Genomic DNA, 16284 nt, shown 5'->3' with positions numbered 1-16284 from the left:
CAGCCACCCTGGAGCTTATCAGGGAAAAAACAGATTTCCTGAGACTGCTTAAAAGTCTGATTCTTTTCCTTAAGTTGGGTTCTCTGTAGGGATGGCAGAGAATTCCGCCATGGATCCCGGTGAGGCTGAATGCCAGTTCATTCAGCCCCCCGAAATCCATGGCGGAACGGCTTTGCCATCCCCCCCCCCGCAGATCCCCCCTGGGACGAGACTTACCTGGGGCGGATGTTCCGGGTGGCGGCAGCTCCAGCAGCGGTGGCGGCGGCTGGTCTTCCGACTGGTTGCCGCCGCCGCCATTTGCAGTCTGGTCGTTGGGTTTTTTTTTTTTTTTTTACAGAGACGTGATAGGCTACGTAACGTAGCCTATCACGTCCCGGTTAAAAAATATTTACGTAGGCTAAAACGGCGAATCAGAAAGGGACGCAAATAGCGCCCACTACGCTATTTGCGTTCCCCTTTATTTTTGCCGTAATAGTCTACGTAAATATTTACATAGACTAAGACGGCGAAAAATAAGGAACGCAAATGGTGGCGGCCGTAGCCGCCACCATTTGCATATGCCGTTTGTTGTTGTTGTTTTTTACCCAGCAGCCAGTCCGTGGCCAGAAATCTGGCTGCGGATGGCCCTGGCCTGGCCTGCTGCTCCGCGGAGCCACCGCAGAGCAGAGCCGGCCATCAAGGATTCCAGGGGGGAGAACCGGATCGCCTCCCCCCCGTCGAGGATTCCAGGGGGAGGGACGGAGTGCCTCCCCCGCTCCAGCGGATGCTGCCACCGGAACAAGGTAAGGGATTCGTACATCCCTGGTTCTCTGCAGTATAGTTTTTGTGTGCGCCAAACCCCGCATTTATCTTGGGTATGCCAGCCCTCACTATAACCCCAGTCAGAGGTGTTTCCTTTCCCTGTGTTTCCCAGTGCAAACCAGTTAGTGTCTACTCAGAAGTGACTCCCATTGTGGTCAATGAGGCTTGTCCCCCTGAATGTGCACACCAGAGAGCCCCCTCAATTGAAATAACACATTTTAAAGTGCTAATTCCCTAGAGGGTGTAAAGCGCTTTCCCCAAGCCGCAATTCTCCTTTGTTTGTTTTATTACCTTCAGAAGTAACTAATTCAGACCTTTGTTCCTATACAGCATTGGGTTAGAAAGAGGGCTGGTTTTCCCTCCCTTTGTTCCCCCCACTTTCCGTCCCAGCAAAAACATGTGTGTCTACTCAGAAGTAAGTCCCATTATAGTCAATAAGGCTTGTTCCTGAAATGGTCACTGAGATTCCCATGGATCGAAATAATGCCTTTAGAGAGCCTTAATGACGAAGCTTCGATTGATCGCCAGCAGAGCAGCTAGAACACTGTGTTCTGAAAAGGATTGTTTATTTAAGGAAGTAAGGGGGAGGGGAATGAGGGGGGATTGTTCCTATCCCCCCTGTGTTTCCCAACACAAAACAATTAGTGTCTACTCAGAAGTAACTCTCACTGTGGTCAAGGAGGCTTGTCCCCTGAATGCAGGGGAGCCTCTCTTATTCTCAAAGGAGAAAGGGGGGAGAGTCTGAAGGGGTGGAGGCTCTCTTATTGTTTGAGCAGCCCCTGCCAATCAGATGATGTTCACTCCAACACCCCCCCCCCCGAAGTATCTTCTGTGAAGCAGCTTTTACTGGTACAATAACACTCACTCGTGGAGCCCTGCGAGGAGCAAAGCCAGCTCCTTGAAAAATCCAGGTAAGCCACGTTTGGCGTCTCCTTCCATTGTCGAGAAGACACCCCCTCAGAGAGCAATCTTAGCCATGCGCACTTGGGAGTAAGCTCTGTGGACCTCAGCGGGTCTTACTTCTGAATAGACATGCGTAGAGTTGTACTATTAGTGTTTTCTTGCATAAAGTTCCATTAAAAGAAAGGTCCTTTTGTAATCAATTCTGCAGAATAATACATAACTATGTTTGTATAAGCACTTTGAGCAGATAGTTAAAATTAACAATAAATATTTGCGAAGGCACTGTTTTTTGTGGCACTAATTCCGGGTGTGACAACTGAGTAATTTCAACCCTCAGTCTTGTTTTTAATATCTGGACTTTGAATTCCCTCCCTGTCAATATTTTTTGTAGTGTTTGATGAGTCATCACTTATTTTTTGCTGATTGAGTGACAAGCTAAATCAAGGAATACCTGCTGTTTTCTACCAGCTGCATGATTGCAGGTTTCTCTTGATACTGCCTTGAAGGTTATCATCATTGCTGGGTTTTGTGTTTTCTTGCCTAAGCTGGCCTTTCACAGACCACCCTGTGAACATCTTAGGCTTCAGTAGACGACAGCACCATTGTTCCAAACTGCTAAATAAAAATAGGATTATAAATAGGTAAGAGTAGTGATAAGTAGAACCCATTCACTAAAGTACACAGTAAATGGATAATCTCTCTATAGAAAATAATTGGATTTACACATGCTGAGTACTTTAATACGTACTCAGGCCGAAACTCAGCACACCCTATAAAGTCTCAGAGGGACAGGTTAAACCAAGACTTGCTGAGATGAAATTGAGGAGTGCGTAAATCCACTGAAAAGCCAATAAACATATGGTGGTGGGGATGTGATGCGACTCTAATTTAGAACATCCACACCTTCGAAGCAGTGGAGGCTGGTGGCTCTGATGTCAGTGGAGCGATGAATCTGCTCTGGGTTTCAGTTAGAACTCTAAAGGAGCCATCTAAAGTGCGGAGAGTTCTGACTGGTTCTGACTGAAACCCAGAGAGGATTCACTGCCCCACTGACATAGAAGCCACCAGCTTCCACTGCTTTGAAGGTATATGGTAGTTATTTGCCCATTGTAGACTGGCGGATGGGGTGTGAGACATGAACGTGGAAGACCAAGATTCAAACTCAGGTCTGCCCTAGAATTGCTGGTTGACCACAGGAAACCTTGATATGCTCCTGCCTCCAACATTTTGCTGAGGAAATATGTATGAGTGGGAAGGACTATGGACAGAGTCCAGTAGCTCAGTGGCATTGTCTGGTGGATGATGGTGGGAGTGGGACCCACACAAGCAGAAACCAAGAATGGAATGTGCATTCAGTTAATAGTTTCATGCCAGTTTCTTTGTGATCGAAGAAACTGGTTCCACTATAGGAATGTTTTTGGCTTCTCAGTAAAGTATAAAGAATGCAGAGGTTTTATATATAGGTTTGGTGGGGACCTCTTTCTGATCCCATGAACTCCATCTTTAGCTAACAGGGAATGTATATTGCTGACAAAAAGAAAACATAGCTGTTCTACCTTTAAAATCTGGCTGATTTCCTGGATCAAGGCTTTGAATATCATGGCAGTCCCAGCTGAACGGAGTAAACAGCTCACAGCCACTTGTGATGCAAGTGTCAAGCTTACACTAGTGAGGATGCTCCTTTGCACTCTGAATGTTTCTACATTCTCTTCCAAATGATTAAGCTCCAATGTTTGCAAAAAAATAAAAATCCAAAAGAGACTTAAAGACAGTTTAAGCTTCATGTACGTAAACACTGGGGGACAAACTACACATTGTGTTAAATTCATTATGGGCACAATCCTATGCATGTTTAGAAAGTGAAAAGTCCTACAACTCCCAGCTTTCCCCAGCCAGCTGGGGAATGCTGGGAGTTGTAGGACTTTTCATTGTCTAAACATGCATAGGATTGCACCTTGCAGCATTTTAATGCAAGTGTAGATCTAAACAACCATTACTGCTACAGGACCTGGTTTGGGACCTTTGTGCACAGTTTAAAACCCTTTTCCTCCCCTGCTCCCCACCCCTTGCAGCCATGATTTGCCTTGGGAGGGAAGCTCCCTATCGTTCCAGTGAGAACATAAGAGTAAAGCCCTGCTGGATCAGACCAAGACCTATCTAGGCCGGCCTCCTGTTGGCCTCAACAGTCAGTCAGATGCCTCTTGGAAAGCCAGAAGCAGGACAGAAGGACAATAGTATTTAAAGACAAACTGCCTCTGAATTTGGAAGTAGCATATAGCCACCATGACCCATAGCCATTGATAGCCTTATCTGCTGCTAATTTGTCCAACCCTCTTTGAAAGCCATCTATGATAGGGGTGGGCAGAAGGTAGATCTCTAGATGTTTGGGACTTCAGCTCCCAGAACCCCTGTCAACATTGCCAATGGCCAGGAATGCTGGGAGCTGAAGTCCAAAACTTCTGGAGATCTACTTTCTGCCTACCGCTGATCTAAGGGACTGGCTATCATCACATCTTGCAGCGGTGGATTTCATAGGTTAACCATGCTATTTTGTCTGTCCTGAATATCCCACCAATCAACTTCATTAGATACCCCTGGTTCTAGTGTTATGAGAGCGGGGGGGGGGAGTTATCTCTATACACTTTCTCTACACCATGCATTGTTTTATAAAGTATGTCATATCCCCACCTTATTTGTGTGAGTTTTTTAAACTAAAAAGCCCCACATGTTATAATCTTTCCTCATAAAAGAGATGCTCCAGCCCACTGTCAATCTTGTTTGTCCTCTTCTGCATCTTCTCCAGCTCTATAATATCCTTTTTTGAGATAAAGCAGGGGTGGGCAACTTGTGGCCTTCCAGATGTTTTGGCTTACAACTACCACCATGGTTCACCATAGATTTGTACTACTTCATTATAAAGTTGACAATTTCATTTTGGATCCTTTTTCTCATGGTTCCTACCATGGAAACTGCCTATTTCACAGCTGCTACACACTGGGCTGACATTTTCACTGGCCTATCCATTGCTACCCCAAGAACTTTCCCTGCCTGCAAACTTGCTCATCTTAAACTTGTCCTACTTTATAGAAGACAACCCTCTGTTTGAAGGGCTGCCAGGGGTCAGTCCTCTATTTGAAGGTATCCAGTGTAAAGAGAAAGAACCAGGAGGGAGAGCCAGAAGGGGCCTTGAAGTTCTCCATCCACCATTAGCACCTGGACAGCAGACTGCGCAGGCACGCAGGTCACCTGGTCACAGTCTTTCCCGCCATGGTGAGACGTATTCTCTTTCAATTTACATTACAGTTATTATTTCTAAATTTGGAACTACCTGGGAGAGCACCTTCTCCCTTACCAACCTGCCCAGTCACTGAGGTCTTCAGAGGGCATACTCTTGGTGGTTCCAAATGGACCTATGGCCCGATTGGAGTCCACCAGAAGAGACTTCAGTGTGGTGGCCCCCTTTCTTTGGAACTCCCTGCCCCTGGAGGTCAGGCAGGCACCAACCCTGGGTTGTTTCCGGCACCTCCTGAAAACAGCATTGTTCCAGGAGGCATTCCTTAACTGACCAGCCACAGTTCTTATTGGTATTCTGTTTTAAAAAGCATAATTTTAATATGGTGTTTTAATCTTTTTATCCTTTTAATATTTTACCGTTTATGTTCACTGCTCCGAAATCTGTTTTAGATATGGAGTGGCTATTTATATATTTGTAAATAAATAAATAGATCTATACATACACATAAGCATATGCAAATGTTATGCAAATTGGAGTCCTTTTTTGTGCTCTGTTTTGGTGATGCATTTCCTCTTTTTTTTGTGATACACAAGTGGCCACCCTTTTCTCCAGTCACCCCTCCCACTGAGAATGGGGGCCCCACTTAGAGGCTCCATCATGAAGAGTATACTGGATTTGATTCTAAATTCCTGAGAGTTCTGGCTTGTGGAAGGTGGAGGTGATTTTGCTGATTCCCCTTAGACCTTCAAAAATACTTTGGAGGTAAGGAGACCCTCCAGAATAGTGTGGAAGGAGGTGCTGGGGGCTGCATGGGAAAGGGAGAATTGGCAGAAATTGCCTCCCCTCCCTTCCACCAGCAAAAGCTTTCATTGGACCAAAGTGCCTTCTGTGAATGGAAGGAAAGGTTCAATTTTTTAGAAAAGACAACTCAGGATCCAAGTCAGTATGTTTTCAAAGCTGTGGTTGCACGAGCAGACTGCTTCGCAAACCTAAGATCAGCAACTGGTTGTGAAAGTGGTTGCGCAAGCAGAACTTTAACTGGATTCTCCCCCTTGCACATAGTTAGGAACTTGGTTTCTGCTAGCACATCATTTGCACAAGAGGAATGACACCATTGCATATCATCTAAAATCTCCATGGATGCTGGTAAAAGGAGCTCTGTCTGCAGAATTCCAAAACCCGCAAGTTAATCATAAAAAATGGTGACTGTCAGAACTGCTGTTCTCTTATTATCATCAAATTCTGAGGGCTCTTGCAAAGTTGGGCCACTGATGGCATTTCCCTGGGGGCTAACAAAACCCTGGAGCTGATGCCATATTGCAGGGAAGCTGCATGCAGGCCCAGCTGCTTCCAATGCACCTCCTACTGCTTCTCATCCCCTGCCCAAAATTGGGTAAAAAAAAGGAAATGATTGTGATTCTGTTGTACTACTCCATCATTGTTTTGAATTGTACACCACTTTGGGGGCAGAAACGTGATGTATAGGTACTTTAAATAAATTAAATAAGAATAGGTGGGTGTTTTGTGATGGCTTGTTGTGTGTTTTTAATTTATCAATACATACAATATTGCTGTACTTATCAGTCAGGTTGCTGTGATAATCAATTGTCGTCGTAATGACAGTAAGTATAACCAATTCATAGTTTGGGACTTGAAGAATCCTTTCTGTAGCCCTAAACGCTGAGATCTTAGAACAGGGCTAAGTGGTTGGGATCTGATATATTCCTGAGAGCGTTAAGGCACAATTTGTCACACCACGAATACATTACAATGCAATGTACTCCTTGCCCTTGCCAATGGAAACTGGCAATGAAGTGCTGGTAATTTGTATTCATCCCATATCTTTCCTTACTTCCTTCCTTCATAGCTGCAGGGGTTCTTTTTCTGTGATTATTTAGATGCCAAACATAAAAGCGGGATAAGGGAAAACTGCATGTTGGGACTGGCCATGACATGACATTCATACAAGTTTCATAGAGAATCTCTCTCTAAAAAAAAGCTACTTTTGCTAGGCCACTTTTGAAATGAAAGAGCATAAATAGCTTCTTCTTTTTTTAACGTGATAGCATAAACAGTTGTAAGGCCAAACTAACTGCTATCGCTAGCATATGCAATTTCTCTAGTGAAAGGATTGCCTGGAAGAAGAATACGGACTGCATGGAATATGAATTAGAAAATAAGAACTGTGTTGAAAGGCAAATGTAGCAAGTAACTTTGTGCTACCTGTTGGGGGATGTCTATCAGATTACCAATACTTCTATGTTTGTTACACTAGTCTGAACAAACTTCAAAACTGTTGGCAAGGCAGGACTTTCCTCTTGTAGAAGCCATGCTGATTCTTCTTCAGGAAAACGTTCCTTTCCACTGAGTTTGGATGATGGGCCTGTCATTTCTTGGCTTCCTGCCACTAGATCTCTTTTTGAACATTGGTGTTAATGTTGACTGTCATCTAATGGGCCAACCAGGACAATTGCAGTGACAAGTTGCATGCACTGACAAGTTGCATGAAGATTCGAAGCGTCACAACTTTGAATCTTCAAAGGTCATGCCTGAATTAGAAAAAAAAAAAATCGTGGAGAAGCTCCAATTCTGCGAGGACAATGCCTTAATTAAAAAACCCACACATCCGGAACGGGGGATAGGAGGGGGTAAAAGTTAGTCTCATTTGAAGGGATAGAACAACCCCCTGCTCAGTGCAGGAAGCCTGATTCCCAGGCGGTCACCCATCCAACTACTGACCGGGACCGACCCTGCTTAGCATCCGAGATCAGACAAGCGCGCACAGGAAAACAGCAGGAAAACAGCACAGTGCTCGAGTGTGAACCGAGCTCGTGCATTCGATGAAGCACTGCAACCGGGAAAATGGGTGAGTGTGAATAATCACGTTTTAATGCGAGAGCGTTTAACCCAACGGGACACCGAATTCATTGCGATGGTGGGCGCAGTGTAGATCGCCCCCCTGATGTTCAAGCATTGAGCAGAATGTTGGCGAGGCAGAGGGGTGTGTGTGGCTATACATAGACAGCTTTATGCACATAGGCCTCCGCTTGATAATGTTCCACTCAATGTGCAGATATTCGGTCAAGGCCAAGAGGTGCGCAGATGTTGGGGTGGTGAGCATGGTCCTGCTGCCCCCTCCATGCATATAGCCAACACATCAAAGGAACCCTTCAGCTGTTGTTATCCTTTGGAGAATGTATACATTTTTTTCCTGAACTCTTTCCTAGCATATTGTTGCTGGGTTATCTTTGTTGTGATTTTGGGGTACCGTTTGGAAATTAAGAGACTCTGGACCCTGAAATGCACTATTCCATATATATGACAGATGTTCTGGTCCAAGTGCACACTTTTTGGTCATCATTAACATGGAAGCATGAATGTGTGTACATGAGGAGTACTGTAATCTCCTGTTGGTGTACAGTAATTTCTTCATGTTATGACATCTGAAAAGGTCCAGCCCTCAATAGCTGGAGAGGTGGCACGTAGCTGGAGCACTGAGGGCAATGGGAAGGGTGGCCACTTATGCATCATTAAAAAAGAGGGTGCCGATTTCTGTTACATCTGCATATGCTACTTTATATGTATAAATGCACATTTAGAGATAATAACTACAGTTTAAAGAGAAATACAATACATCTCATCATAGTAGGGGAGGCTGACCAGGTAACTGGTGTGCCTGCTCAGTCTGCTGTCCAAGCGCTAAATGTTGCTGGGCAAATTCAAGGCCTCTGGTCCTCCCCTCTTATGGTTCTTCAACTTTAAGGAAGACTTGGTATGGGCAGCATATCAAACAGAGGACTCTCCTCTGGCAGCTGTTCAAATAGAGGACTGTCCTCTGTAAAATAGGACAGCTGGGCACGCTTGCAGACATAGTGCTCAAATTACCAGGGGGGGCAGAGATATTCCACCTCCAATACCTTTTCTTGGAGCCCCCTTAGCTACTGTTTTTAGATGTTTATAGAAGGGGTGTGGTTTGATTAAAATTGGGAAGAGTCTGTGTATTTGCATTTGTGTATTTCATTAAGGGTTCCCTGGGCAGGCCAATAGTATAGGGGGGGCTATAGGTCAGTGGCAGAGCCCATGCTTAGCATGCAGGAAGTCCTAGGTTCATTCTCCAGAATTTCCTGACAAAAGAATGTTGAGTAGCAGGGCTGGGAAGGAGCTCTGCCGGCAACTCCATAAAGCTTATACCCAGCAAAGTAGGCAACAGAAGGCATCCTCCCCCAACCTGACACCTTCCAGATGTTTTGGACTACAGTTCCCAACATTCCTGACCATTGTATATGCTGGCTGGGGTTGATGGGAGTTGAAGTCCAAAACATCTGCAGGGCACCATATGCTGGTGAATGCTGCAGCAGTGAGACCAGGGGTCTAATAAGGCAGCTTCATATGCTCAACAGCCTGGAAGCACCAAGGCTTGGCTTCCCTTAGCAACAAGCTGCCCATACTGAGGGGAATGCATCAACCTCAGAGCATGGAATAGTACAGAATTGGCTCTTTGGGATCACCTGATATCCAGTACCAGGAAGATTGTGTTGTTTTGGTATCTTGGTTTGAGCTGACTGCAATTCCCCCGTCCCGCAATCAGAGTAGGGAAGTGGGGCCTGACTGTGTCACCTGATGATGGGTTTCAGGATCCCAAGTTGCAGGAGTGGAAGACTACTCATGCAACAGAACTTTCCTCAAACACTGCATTCCATTTTTGCTATAAACATTAAAAATAAACCACTGTTCAGGGCCAGTGTCAAGGGTAGGCATGGTCGGGCACCTGCCAAGGGCCCATACCCCAACAAGTCCCACTGACAAGAAACCTCTGGACTTGCTCTTCACTATTGCAGCTTGCTGGTTCACTTGCCTCTCGCTCTGGTCCAGACAACAGTTGTGGTGAGAAGGAAGAGCAGTAGATTGGCTGCATACCTGCTGTCTGCCTCTCAAGCAAGCAAGTGGTGGCACTGATGAGGAAGAGGATGAGGAGCAATAGCAGTTGGAGAAAATGGTGGTGAGAAGATAGGCTCACTGAGGAAGGGGGCCCATGAAGATGTCTTGCCCAAGGGCCCTGGAGCCAGCAGTGCCTCTGTTACACTGGTGGGTTCCAGTGTGATATGCACTTTACCAAACCAGAAAATCTCAGTTGATCTGGCTGAGGTTTCTGGGTTCTCACCACTTGTTTCATGCCTGATTCCCATTTGCAATCACTGTTCGCTCTGCGTGAATGGGAAACTTGTGCAAACTGAGTAGTGATCAAACAGGAGCTTTGCACAATTTTCCCAATTTTTGCACCAATTTCCTAATTTGTGCAGTGTCCTCCATTGATGGAAGTGGGACTGATTCAGTCTACCAAGGAAATTTGCACAAATTAGGAAATGTGCACAAATTGAATTGGGAATCAGGAACAAGACTAATGCAAGCACATTTGGCAATTTACAAATATGCTTGGTGGACATGTGCTCACATCTGGAGTTTCAAACAGGGCACGCTCACATGTTTTGCGAACAAAAATGAAATTCTCATACATACCTTTTGCCCACTCATAGTTAGTAGCCCAGCAGGTATATTTTGAACTAACTGAAATTTCTGAGTCATCTTCAAAATCGGTCCCATATACAACACACTGTAGTAACCCAACCGGGAGGTTACCAGAGCATCAACAATTGTTGCCAGCCTATTTCTGTCCAGACAGGGGCACAGAAAGATGCAACAAAGATCTTGCAGGTTTGAGAGCTATCCTATGGCCCCTCAACAGAGTCTGGGGGCCATAGAATGGTTCGGTTTCCTGGATCAGGTTGGCGACAGCGCTCTGACCTCGGGCTCAGGAGTCTGAGTAACCCACCTCTCCGTCTCACAACCAGCATGGAGAACCACACCAACTGCCTCTCCGAGGTTACAAAGGTGACCTCAGAGGGAAGGAAAAGGGAGCGTGCTGGTCGGCGGGAAGGGGAGAGCTTATGTCATATCCCCAGGCTGCCCCAGCCTCCTTCCCTCCCCCTCCCCACACCTCAGCAAAAATGCCCATCTACTGAATTGCAAAATGGGAGGTGTGGTGGAGGCAAGAATCACCTCCGCTACACCTTCTGTTCTGCACTGGATACTCGAAAGCCTCCGAATTCAGAAGCTTATCAAGGGAGGATCCAATAGGATTGCACTTTCAGATCCGGAGCATTGTCCTAATTTTATGTAGAACTTTGGAGGGTGGAGCGGTGCAGAATTGTGCTGTTGTGACAACAAAAGTGCTACACTTGAGGAGAACATCGTCTGGGAGTTTTGGTCCCCCATACATTTCTTAGCCCCCTGTAGAAATGCTGTGTATTTCACTCTAAATTTCTTAGCCTAACTTTTAATTACAATTATGAATTTTTCTTCTTCCATCATATGGGGCCAGCAGGATCACCTCTGATCTTGCTTTTCACCACTACCACCACGATGATGTTAAAATGTCGGTATCATGGGAAACAGGTTTCAAGCAACTCATTATTTTTGTTCACTGTCTTAGAGGACACCTAAAGTTCAGGTATTTTCTGAAGTGTCTGCCTGCTCCCTTCCAATAAACATGGGAGGCTTTGCTCAAGATTGAAAAGAAGCTAATTATTTACTCAAACTGTGACAGATCCACTTGCCAGCTTGCATCATGTTCTTTACAGCACAAAGAGTTGCAGCAGAGAGGTGCCGCAAGCTCTTCTTCAAGTAATCTCTCTAAGTATACCATCTCCGTGTGCTTCAGTGATTGGTGCCAGCAGGTTGTCCATGCTTTATTCTTCTGTGCCACAGTACATGAATGCCTTAGCAGGAGCCAGAACACTACATAGGTGGAAAAATAATAAAACAGTTGTGTGTGAAGTGCAGGAAATCTTTGAATGATGTCACCAGAAAAACAGAGAAAATAATGTATTATGGCTCCAAAGCATAAAGAGTAGTTCATAACTTTTGCAAACAAATGTGGGGGAAAGCTTTTTCAATATACCGTGTGCCCCCACTTCCCAGTGGTTAGACATTTCGGGGGTTCCAGTATTCCGTTTTCATGGAAGAAGCTCACAGGAGGCTTATGGTGTTTCTGTGCGATAAGGCTTATTTGCCACATATATGTACATGCTGAGCATTAGATAGGGGTTCGCAGCCTTAACACTCCAACAGATTCCTGTTCCTCATCAAATGTCTAGGGGAACCTATGGTGCCACAGGATTTCCTGCAGAGACCAAAAACAGCTCTCTGCCTCTTTTTCAGGCCCAGTTCCAGCATTAACTCACTTCCTGCTACACAGAGAGAAGTGTAACTCAATCACCCCCTCCCCTTGCTGTGTGTGTGTGTGTGTGTGTGTGTGTGTGTGTATGTGTGGTGGGGAGAAAGATGAGCCATCTCTACCCATTACCTATGCCACCCAAGCTCCCATTGAAACACATTACCAGAATGTTACTGGCTATCTCAACTGTCTTTTGTCAGGTCTTAAGAGGTATTGCCTCAGGGCACCCACACTGATAGCTCTACTTACCTAAACCTTAGAGCATCTTTACACCAGCCTAAAATCCCACATTTAAAATGGGGTTTTCTGCTTCTCTTTTAAATGCAGGATCACGACAGACTCCCTTTACATGCACTTCCTCTCCCCCCTGTTTTTCTCCCTCCTTTCCCCCCTTATCTGAGGCTTCAATATGTTTCATTATACAGCTGCTAGATGGCACTGTGGTCTAGCTCTTATTGCAGCTTTTTCTTTTTCATGAGGGAAGTGAAGCGGAACTCAAGCGCTGTAATTTGACAGCTCATTATCTCTAATCTTTTAAAAAATGGAATAAAAGTCATTAAGGTAGGAGATGCCCTGGAGGTTAACAACTTCATCTAAAGGACCCACAAACTTCTGTGAGTAACCAATCTTAATAGCAGGATAAAAGCTCCATGTGAAGAAGCCCTTAGTCAAGAACTACACAGTGGGAAGGGATCCAACCCCTATCCCATAACAATATTGTTGCAGCTAGATCTCACTTTCTAGACAATTCGTATTAATGTACTTGTAATTGTTTTATTTTTCCTTCAATGTGGTAATTGGGGCTTTGTTAATGAGGCAGTATCACATTTTTGTGGGTTTCAACAAGAGATAATCTTTCAGGAAACTAGTAGGAAAATCTTATACACACACCTTAGACCTCCCCCCCCCCTACTATCTATTGTGTGGTTGCTCAGCCTCTTTTACCTTTTCAGGCTTGAGGGGGATTTCCTGAACCTTGAGTGTGTCACTTTTTAGGGCTCACACTGCTCAAATGCTGGGCAACTTCCAATGGCATTGCAGTTCCTACTTGTACTGTCTCAGGTCCTGATCATGGGGCACGGACAGGTTCATACTTTGAACTTCTCTCCCCAAGTTAGCTACTTCATACATTAAAATTTTAAAGCAAAGCTACGGAGATAAGTCAGAAGTTCCAAAAACGAACCTCTTGCCCATTCCCATTTAGATAGGTAATTTCATTTTAAAAATATGAAGACTTTATTGTTCCTTACTCTGTCATTGTACATGATGCATTTGGAACTAGTCGAGTATTACACCAAAATCAAGTCTACTGGTTTCTGGGTACTCCTTGCGCTGGTGTAGGAAGCTGTGCCATTCCCTTCCATATGCTTCCTTGCTCTTCTTATTGTTTTGTCCCTTTGAAAACCATATTAGAAATCAGTCAGCTAGATGGCAACATCAGTGAGCTGACAGTTTAATTTTGTGAATAAGAAGATTTTAGCTTGTGTAGACAGCCAAGGGCACACAGCTGTACTATAAAATGTAGAAATTGCTGTAAAATTAGACAATGTGAAAATTCCAACTGATACCATTTTAGTTTCTCACAAGTAGTAAAATCACTTTGACTTACAGTTTTTAGCATACACCTGGCAGTAAGAATACTCCAAGTTATATATCTTCGAAAGGACAAATAAGAGCTTACATGTCTTAAGACAGGCCCACTAAACACACCGAATTTCTCAACAGTAAAAAATGTTTTGAAACTCTGAGACAGAGGACTTGGCTATAACATCCATAAATCTATTTGATCATCGAACAAATTCAGAAGGTTGCAAACTGAAAACTGCAAAATAGCAACACCCATCACAAAATATTTTGTGATTAAATTTTTCATCTCTTGAAGTGTGTGTTTCCTTTTCATTCATATTTATTGCATCTCTAATTCAGGAGTGGAAATAATTATAATTGTACTTTCCACTTTCTTCTTCTCAGGGCCAAGCCTCTTTTTTCCCCTAACCATTTTTCTTCTTTACAGAATGCGGGCACTAAAAAATATCCCCCCATCCAAATTTCTTTTTGCCTTGCAAGGGGAAAGATAAAAGTATGTTTTCCTTTGCAGGACAAAAAGGCCCAGGTGAGTTGTGGGTGGGGGTGGAGATTTTTAGCAACACATTATTCAGGGTGGTATTAAAAGCAAAAGGAGAGTGGGAGGAGCTACAAAAGGATCTCTCCAGCTTGGGAAAATGGGCATTGAAATGTGGTTCAGTCTAGGTAAGCAGGGCTACAGTTTAGATAAAACCTAAGTAAGGGGTCCAGTCATATAAAAATTATGCATGATGTGAAAAAAATGGATAGTCTCATAATACTAAAATCCAGAGTCATCCTATGAAGCTCATTGGTGGGAGCTTCAGGACAGATAAAAGGAAGAACTTCTTCACACAGCACATAGTAAAACTATGGAATTCACTACCACAAGAAGTAGTGATGGCCACCAATTTGGATGGCTTTAAACGGGGGTTAGACAAATTCCTGGAGGAGAAGGCTATCAATGGCCACTAGACCTCATGGCTATCAATGGCTATCAATGGCCACTAGACCTCATGGCTATCAATGGCTATCAATGGCCACTAGACCTCATGGCTATCAATGGCTATCAATGGCCACTAGACCTCATGGCTATCAATGGCTATCAATGGCCATGAGACCTGATGGATATCAATGGCTATCAATGGGCACTTCACCTGATGGATATATACCTCCAGGACCAGAGGCAAGATGCTGAGGGCCATTACACTCATGTCCTGCTTGGGGGCTTCCCATAGGGTCTGGGTGGCCACTGTGGGAAACAGGATGCTGGATTAGATAGGTCATTGGTCTGATCCAGCAGGTGTGGTCTTATGTTAACAGAAAAGACAGCATCAGGTGAAAGCGTTAACACAAGTCCTTTTCTCTGCCCCCTTGCACTGCTTCTGCTTTTGTTTGCAGCCTCCATGAAAAACATGGGGGACTAACTAGGGGCTTCTTCACAAGGAGCTTGTATCCTGCTATTGAGATTGGTCACTGATGGAAGTTTGCAGGCCCTTTAGATGACGTCATGAACCTCCAGGGCGTCTCCCTCACTAAATGACCTTTATTCCATTTTTAAATGGATCAGAGATAATGAGGTGTCAAATTACTCCACTTGTGTTCTTCTTGAGTTCCCTCTGTGAAAAGAAGAAAAGCAGGAAGAAGAGGAGCTAGATCAATGAAACATTTGGAGAGTCAGATAAGGGGAAGAAGGAGGAGGAAGGGGGGGGAAGGAAGCACATGTAAAGGTAGTCCGTTGTGATCCTGCATTTAAAATGGAAGCAGAAAGCCCCATTTTAAATGCCGGATTTTAGGCTGGTGTAGAGATGTTCTTTATTCTTTATGACCATCACATGTAGCTTGTCCCTCAGTTTGACATTTTCCAACTCCTTAGCTTTAGGTATCAGGGCACTGAACAGTAGTTACCCATGTTAGCCATCATATATGGTGGGTGTGGTTTGTAAAGGGCTTTTCCCCTGGATGCCAGACCTTGCATGTGAGGGGCTTCCACATCATCCTAGCTGCATCTGAGAAAGGCAGTGCTGGCATGTACATGGTATTTGCCTTTGTGAAAATGGTGTGCATTACAAAGGCCAGCTCAGGGCCCCCCAACCTTTTTGTGTTGGTGGGCACCTATGGAATTGAGCAAGTGTGTCACAGACAGTCTTACAAAATGGCTGCCATGGGTGCTTGCCCATTCACAATAACACAAATCATATCACTGCTGTTTGGATTCCAAGCCAATGGTTATATACCGATTCCCCACAGTTCTCCCCCTGCCCCCCGGCCATCATGCAGTTGTTATTCATTACTTTGCCCTCTTCTTTCGTGGCATTTAGAATTCAGAAGGGCATCGTGTTTACTTTCATTTTCCTCGTGGATGTAATTACACTCTCTCTTGCATAGTGTTTCAACATTCCAAACCTTGATGTGCTTCAATTATCGAAGCATCTCTCAAGGGACCTGTTACAATCTGGTCCAGAGAAAGAGTTGGTTATACCCTCAGTAGCATGCTGTGCAAGTCTGCAAGACACTTTGAAGGTAAAGTCTCTTACATCTGCCATGA

The sequence above is a fragment of the Heloderma suspectum genome, chromosome 3 (genome assembly GCF_057233095.1).
Source record: "Heloderma suspectum isolate Gila_16-S chromosome 3, 16-S_ref, whole genome shotgun sequence".
Taxonomy (NCBI): Eukaryota; Metazoa; Chordata; class Lepidosauria; order Squamata; family Helodermatidae; genus Heloderma; species Heloderma suspectum.
The sequence above is the reverse complement of the archived record's forward strand: the minus strand, read 5'-3'. Positions refer to the sequence as shown.